Raw genomic sequence first — 9,315 nt, forward strand, 5'->3', positions numbered from 1 at the left:
ATGAAAGTTTGTTAATGTTAATATAAAGATTTACAATTGGGCGTCCTTATAAATTACCATATACACTCGATCGGACACGATGGGCGGGGTATTTATATGTACGAATAATCGTTCATTTAACCGGACACGGGAATGGATTAATAAGCCACTAGAATAATTAAAACAGGGGTGAAATTACATTCAAGGGTAATTGGTGTAATTGTTAACAAAGTAGTAAAACCTTGGTTTACACGCAGTCGATAACCTGGTGTATTCATTAAACAAAGTATTAAAACCTTGTTACAATTCGAATCCCCAATTAGTTGGAATATTTAACTTCGGGTATAATAATAATTTGATGAGGACACTCGCACTTTATATTTATGACTGATGGACTGTTATGGACAAAAACCAGACGGACATATTGAATAATCCAGGACAAAGGACAATTAACCCATGGGCATAAAACTAAAATCAACACGTCAAACATCATGATTACGGAAGTTTAAATAAGCATAATTCTTTTATTTCATATTTAATTTTCTTTATTTTATATTTAATTGCACTTCTAATTATCGCACTTTTATTTATTTTATTTTATCGCACTTTTATTATTCGCAATTTCATTATCATTATTTACTTTACGCTTTAATTTAAGTCTTGTATTTATTTTATATTTTACATTAGGTTTTAACTGCGACTAAAGTCTTAAAATCGACAAACCGGTCATTAAACGGTAAAAACCCCCCTTTATAATAATAATATTACTTATATATATATTTGTATTTTTATAAAAGTAAACTAATATAGCGTTGAGCTTTGTTTAAAGATTTCCCTGTGGAACGAACCGGACTTACTAAAAACTACACTACTGTACGATTAGGTACACTGCCTATAAGTGTTGTAGCAAGGTTTAAGTATATCCATTCTATAAATAAATAAATATCTTGTGTAAAATTGTATCGTATTTAATAGTATTTCCTAGTAAAATATAAACTATTTTATATACACCTCGTTCGACATCAAGTATTTTTGGCGCCGCTGCCGGGGATTTATCTTAAAAGCCGGAAGCGCAACGCTAATATAAAAAAAAAAAAAAAATTTTTAGTTACTTTTATTAAAAGTCGTTTTTGTAAAAATACGTTTTAATTATTCAAAAATATAAAAAGAAAAACAAAAATATAAGCATTTTTAAGATTTTGTTAAATATTTAAGTTTTATAAGTTTCTTTATTTCTATTTTAGTTTATAAAAATATAAATTTTATTAAACATCTTTTATTTTTTTTAAAAAAAAAACAGAAAACATAAAATAAAAAAAAAATATAAAGAAAAACGCGTAAAAAGTGAAACCTGTCAACTGAATTCCTGAACCCCGCGACTCGCGGGGATTTCTTCTTTATTTGCCGCGACTCGCGGAGACCTTCTGACACACGGACAAAAACCCTAAAACCGCATTAATTACGGGTTATTATTTATTATTATTATTTAAACCTTATTATTATTATTATTATTATTATTAGTTTTAAGTTTTATTTTTATTTAATTTATGTATTTAGTTTAAATAAGTTTAATTAAATTATAAAATTAGTAGTTTTATTAAATAAATAATATAAAAATAATATTTTTATAAAAATTGTACTTTTTACAACTTTTTGTATATTTTTATATTTTGTACCTTTTTAATCGTTGTAGTGTAATATTTGTATTTTTTAGCTCATATTTAATTTTAAACTTAGTTTTTGCTATAGTTATTTTTACTCCTATATTTTTAGGCTTTGCCGTAGAATTCCTTAAGTGCTTTTTCTTTAGACTAAGATTTAGGTGCTTTAGAATTTTGCGACGCCTTTTTAAGTTTTAGTTTCTTTTTAAGTTATTTCCATTTGGGATTTAGTTTTTCCTTGTAAGCTTTAATATTTTTAGACCTTTTACTATGTATCAATTATCATTCCAATTAATAATTTCAATTTGCGATTATAATTTTAAGTTAGTTGTAGTAATAAGGTTAGGTTAGTAAAGTATTTTTAAGTTTTTATAAGTTTCTTTTATTTTTCCGTCGTCTTTTATTTTTCAACCATTTTTTTCTTTTTCAACCTTTTGCGACGAACTCTTTGTCTTTCTTATTTCTCGCCATTCTAGTTTTTAGGACTTAGAATTTTTTCTACTTCTTATCTAAATTTCTTAAAATTACGAAAATTTATTTTAAGTGGTTAAATTGATAGACATCAAAATTTTCTGGTTCGTAGTAATAGTTGGATTTGTACGTGGACCGGGTTATTGGAGCCAAACAGTCCTCAATTATATTGAGACCAAACGAATCCTGCCCCTCTGCTGCATCTTTTGGCTATTCGAAACGTGGGCAAAATCAGAAAAGTCTATTGATTGGATAACTTATTATAATTTTTCTTTCCTTTTTAAAACTAATAGGATATTCAGTGAATGCACCGAGCAAGACGTTCATCACCTTTTGTACGTTCACCACCTGTAACTCGATCAAGACATCATTTAACAAATATAACCGCCGTTGATTTTTCTTTAGAATCGTCATCCAGTCGACCAAGTACTTCAGTTCAAATTTCCGATAATCCATTTTTTGAACCCAACCTCACAATTGAGAATCCAGAAAATATTCAGGAACGGTTCGTAGATCCTGAACCATTAAACTTTCCTCCGGAACCACCAATCATTCAAACAGAGATTGTTGAGGAACGAACTATTAAATCAGAATCATCTATTGATACCGATTCAACAAATTCAATTATGGAGAATCTGGAACCTTTAAGTATGGAAGACCGAATGAGAGCTAAACGCACTGGCCAAGGTCACGCAATTACTCATCCAGACATTAATGCGCCAGATTATGAAATCAAAGGACAAATTCTACACATGGTGACTAATCAATGCCAATTTAGTGGTGCGCCGAAGGAAGATCCAAATGAACATCTACGTACCTTTAATAGGATCTGCACACTATTTAAAATCCGAGAAGTGGAGGATGAACAGATATATCTCATGTTATTTCCCTGGACTTTAAAGGGAGAAGCCAAAGATTGGTTGGAATCGTTACCTGAAGGGGCGATTGATACATGGGACGTTTTAATTGATAAATTTCTTAAACAATTCTTTCCTGCATCTAAAGCCGTAAGACTTCAAGCAGAAATTGTTACGTTCACACAGAAGCCAAATGAAACTCTATATGAGGCGTGGACAAGATATGGAAAGTTATTAAGAGGATGTCCGCAACATGGTTTAGACACCTGTCAAATAGTACAAATATTCTACCAAGGATGCGACATCACTACAAGGAAAGATATAGATATAGCAGCTGGTGGTTCTATTATGAAGAAAACCGAAACTGATGCTTACAAAATTATTGATAATACTGCTTCCCACTCACATGAGTGGCACCAAGAAAAAGATATCATTAGATCATCTAAAGCAGCTAGAGCCGATTCTAGCCATGACTTAGATTCCATTTCCGCAAAGATAGATGCTTTCGAAAGACGAATGGAAAAGATGACTAAAGATATTCATGCAATACGAATTAGTTGTGAGCAGTGTGGAGGACCACATTTGACAAAAGATTGTCTAAGTATTGAATTAACAATGGAACAAAGAGAGAATATTTCATACATAAACCAAAGGCCTGGAAATAATTATCAGAATAATTATCAACCGCCAAGACCGATTTACAATCAAAACCAGAATTATAACCGAAATATTCCATACAATAACCAACAAGGTCCTAGCAATCAACAAGTATCCAATAATACTTACAATCAGCAAAGACCGAATTTTCAAAACAAACCACCACAACAAACCGATGATAAAAAGCCGAATTTAGAAGATATGATGACGAAGCTAGTTGAAACTCAAACGCAGTTTTTCACATCTCAAAAACAAACCAATGAACAAAATGCTCAAGCATTTAGAAATCAACAAGCTTCTATTCAAAATCTGGAACAAGAAGTAAGTAACCTAGCAAGGTTGATAGGTGAAAGAAAACCGGGAAGTCTACCTAGCGATACAAATGCTAACCCCCGGAATGAAACAGCTAAAGCTATTACCACAAGAAGTGGTACAACACTTAAACCACCTGAAATACCTGTAACTTCTGATGAAACTATTCCTACTACACAAGAACCACAACCCGATCAAGATAAGGAAAAAGAACCGGTAGTTGAAAAGGTTAATGAAGATAACACAGTTAAGGATAAACCTTATGTTAAACCATATCAACCACCACTTCCTTATCCGAGTAAAATGAAGAAGGAAAAACTTGAAGCCGAGCAATCCAAATTCTTGGATATGTTTAAACAGATAAATGTAAATCTTCCTTTCATTGATGTGATTTCAGGAATGCCAAGATATGCTAAATTCTTGAAAGATCTAATCACGAATAGAAAGAAAATGGAAGAACTCTCGGCTGTTACTATGAATGCTAATTGTTCAGCAGTGCTGTTGAATAAGATACCAGAAAAACTATCTGATCCAGGAAGTTTCACAATTCCATGTTTTCTGGGTAGTCTTAGTTCAATAGAAGCATTAGCAGACTTAGGTGCTAGTATAAATTTAATGCCGTATTCACTATACGCTAAACTAGACCTTGGAGAATTGAAACCAACAAGAATAAGCATACAACTAGCCGATAGATCAATAAAATATCCTAGAGGGATAATGGAGAACATGCTAGTTAAAGTTGGTACTTTAGTATTTCCAGTAGATTTTGTTGTTCTGGACATGGAAGAAGATTCTCAAGTTCCTCTCATACTAGGAAGACCATTCTTAAACACGGCTAAAGCAATGATAGACGTGTTCGGTAAGAAACTGACCCTAAGTATAGAGGATGAGAGTGTTACCTTTTCAGTTGATAGAGCAATGCAACAACCACAATCTGCAGATGATACATGTTATTATATTCAAACTATAGATGCACATGCAGAATTATTAGAAGAATTTCCAGAATTACAAGGAACAGGAGAATGTTCTTTAGGAGAAGGAAATGAACCAATTGATGAAGCTGAAATGTTAGCTACACTTATAGCTAATGGATATGAACCAACAACAGAAGAAATTCAAATGCTAAAAGAAGAAGACAGATATCGATATAAATCATCGATAGAAGAACCTCCGAAATTAGAGTTAAAGCCACTTCCAAACCATTTGGAATACGCTTATTTACATGGTGAATCTGAATTACCTGTAATAATATCGTCTTCTCTTACTGAAAATGAGAAATCACAACTCATTTCTGTGTTGAAAGCTCATAAACCAGCCATTGCATGGAAGATTCATGATATTAAAGGAATAAGTCCTTCGTATTGCACACATAAAATCCTTATGGAAGAAGGTCATAAAACGTATGTGCAACGTCAACGAAGACTAAATCCTAATATGCAAGATGTAGTTAAGAAAGAGATTATTAAACTGCTAGATGCAGGTTTGATATATCCAATTTCTGATAGTCCATGGGTAAGCCCAGTTCAATGCGTACCTAAGAAGGGTGGCATGACTGTCATCACAAATGAGAAAAATGAGCTTATTCCTACTAGGACTGTAACAGGATGGCGTGTATGTATTGATTATAGGAAATTAAATGACGCCACCAGAAAAGATCACTTTCCCTTACCTTTCATAGATCAAATGTTGGAAAGATTAGCCGGAAATAGTTACTATTGTTTTCTAGATGGATTTTCCGGATATTTTCAAATTCCAATAGCACCCGAGGACCAAGAGAAAACCACATTCACGTGCCCTTATGGTACTTTTGCTTACAAACGCATGCCATTTGGACTTTGTAACGCCCCTGCAACCTTTCAAAGGTGCATGATGGCGATTTTTCATGACATGATAGAAGAATGCATGGAAGTATTCATGGATGACTTTTCAGTCTTCGGTGATACATTTAATTCATGTCTAGTTAATCTGGAACGAATGCTAATTAGATGCGAAAAATCAAATCTAGTACTTAATTGGGATAAATGCCATTTCATGGTTAAAGAAGGCATCGTTCTTGGACATAAAATTTCAAAAGAAGGAATTGAAGTGGATAGAGCTAAAGTAGATGTAATTGCTAAACTTCCACATCCCACCAATGTTAGAGGAGTTAGGAGTTTTCTAGGGCATGCCGGTTTTTACCGACGTTTCATAAAAGATTTTTCTAAAATTGCCACTCCTATGAATAAACTCCTAGAAAAGGATGCGCCATTCATCTTTTCAGATGAATGTATCAAATCTTTTAATATTCTTAAAGAAAAACTCACTAATGCGCCGATCATGATAACACCAAATTGGAATCTACCATTTGAACTAATGTGCGATGCAAGTGATTTTGCAATGGGAGCCGTTTTAGGACAAAGGATTGAAAAACGATTTCAACCTATATATTATGCTAGTAAGACATTACAAGGAGCACAAACGAACTATACAACTACTGAAAAAGAACTCCTTGCTATTGTCTTTGCTTTTGACAAATTTCGATCATATCTAGTTCTAGCAAAAACGGTGGTCTATACCGACCATTCTGCTCTTAGATACCTATTTTCAAAACAAGATGCTAAACCAAGATTAATCCGTTGGATCTTACTCTTACAAGAGTTTGATATTGAAATCCGAGATAAAAAGGGAGCAGAAAATCTCGCCGCTGATCATCTTTCTCGTCTTGAAAATCCCGAATTAGAAGTTCTGAATGAATCGGCCATACAAGACAACTTTCCTGATGAATATCTATTGAAGATAGATTATAAAGAAATCCCATGGTTTGCAGACTATGCAAACTACTTAGTTTGTGGATTCCTTGAAAAAGGATTATCGTACCAAAGACGAAAGAAATTCTTCAGTGATATAAAACACTATTTCTGGGAAGATCCACATCTGTTTAAAAGTTGTCCCGATGGAATAATACGCCGATGCGTATTTGGAGATGAAGCTAGTAAAATTTTAAACCATTGTCACACAGGACCAACAGGAGGGCATTATGGGCCTCAACTAACAGCAAGAAAAGTTTATGAAGCTGGATTCTATTGGCCTACAATTTACAAAGACGCACACCTTCTTTGCAAATCCTGTGATGCATGTCAAAGGGCCGGAAAAATAAGTCAACGTGATGAAATGCCACAAAATGTCATCCAAGTATGTGAAGTATTTGACATTTGGGGTATTGACTTTATGGGTCCATTTCCAAAATCTCATAATAATTTATATATACTCGTAGCCATTGATTATGTATCTAAATGGGCAGAAGCACAAGCTCTCCCAACTAACGATGCACGAGTTGTAGTCAACTTTTTAAAACGTCTTTTTGCAAAGTTTGGAACACCGAAAGCTTTAATAAGTGATCGGGGTACTCATTTCTGTAATAATCAACTTGAGAAAGTTCTTAAAAGATATGGAGTAACTCATAAAATCTCCACCGCATATCATCCACAAACAAGTGGACAAGTTGAAAATACCAACCGAGCTTTAAAACGTATTCTAGAGAAAACCGTAGGATCAAATCCGAAGGAATGGTCCATTAAATTGGAGGATGCACTCTGGGCTTTTAGAACAGCCTACAAAACTCCAATTGGAACCACACCTTTTAGACTTGTTTATGGAAAAGCGTGTCATCTTCCAGTAGAAATTGAACACAAAGCATTTTGGGCTTTGAAGACATGTAATCTTGATTTACATGAAGCCGGATGTCTTCGATTAAGTCAACTAAACGAATTAGAAGAATTAAGACATGAAGCATACGAAAATTCGTTAATCTATAAAGAAAGAACGAAGAAATGGCATGATAAAAGAATCAGAAGTTCAAAAGAATTTAAAGAAGGAGACAGAGTTCTTCTTTTCAATTCACGATTCAAGCTATTTCCTGGAAAATTGAAATCAAGATGGTCTGGACCATTCATAGTCAAAAGAGTTTTCCCATACGGAACGATAGAATTGATGAATTCAAATGGGATTGAATTTAAAGTTAATGGTCACAGAGTTAAACATTACATACATGGTCCGATGGAAGTCGACAACGAAGTTACTCACAATTTCGACACAACAGCTAACTAAGTGTGGGGAGAATCAAGTCTTTAAAGGATAATATGTATTTCTGTTAGAGTTAGATTGTCTGTTTTCGTGTAGTTCTCGAAAATGGAACACGTATGGTCTTTCCCTAGCAGACCCTAAAGAACTAGTCTTCTCCCCCCATTCTGAATTTTTATTTTTTTTAGGTTTTTACGAAATGAAGACTGCCTGTGAACTAAACCATGGTCTAATGCTACACGCTTTGATCACTAAAAGAAATAATGACATACTACCGAGTGAAATAGTATCAGTAATCAGAGAAAGAATGGACGGAGTTAGAAAAGGATCCAGATGCGAAGATAATAAGTTACAATTTGGTAAAGGAAAATCAAAATCCGCAGCGAAAAGAAGAGCACGACACCTAGAACGATGTCACAAATGCGGAAAATGGTCACATGGAGGTAAATGTTCAAATAATCAAACCTATTCAAATACCGAATTTGTTACTTTATGCAGAGACGGACCGTTCATATGTTTAGAAGAAAAGACAATGAATGCTCGAGGTTACGCCTATGCAGCCATGGAAAACCAATTAAACCGACTATCTTATGAATATAATAGATCATATAACTAAGAAATCTATTTCACAGGTGTGTCTGTACAGTTTTTTTTTTATTTTTATTTTTAACCTTTTGATAATAAACGCTAATTTGTTCGCTAAAAAGTATTAAATTGGTATTAAATAAAATTAGGTTTGGCGACTGAAATTATTGATATCATTCAAAAATTTATTACATCACTGCGAAATTTAACGTTTATTCTTAAGGTATAAATATCTTTAATCAATCAAACCAAAATATTTCAAAAATTCGTCATGAGTTAAATTAGGTCTTGGAACCGAAATTACTTTACCGAAAAGAGGGGCGCATATTTTTGATAATATTTGATTGATTAAAGTGGGATAAAAAGACAAAAAGATTTTTAATTTTATTTTTACCATGTTTTTAATCTTAATATTTAAATCTTAAATTAATATTGTAAATTTTGTAAAAACAATATATTTAAAATTATAAATATTTGAAAAATTAATATAAGTTTGGTATGAATTTATAAATTTTTAAATTAAGTTTGGTGTGAATTTTTAATTTTTAAAATATTAATTTTTAATTTTATGCATTTTAAATTTTGAGTTTGGTGTGAATTTTTAATATTAATTTTGAATTTTATATTTAAGTTGTGTGAATTTAAAAACAAAAATTTACTTTATCTCATTAAGTTAAAAATATGATTTTTAAAATTCGTCGTAAGTTGAAGACTAGGTCTTTGAACCGAAATTG

This window comes from Rutidosis leptorrhynchoides, chromosome 1, assembly GCF_046630445.1.
Source record: "Rutidosis leptorrhynchoides isolate AG116_Rl617_1_P2 chromosome 1, CSIRO_AGI_Rlap_v1, whole genome shotgun sequence".
NCBI lineage: Eukaryota > Viridiplantae > Streptophyta > Magnoliopsida > Asterales > Asteraceae > Rutidosis > Rutidosis leptorrhynchoides.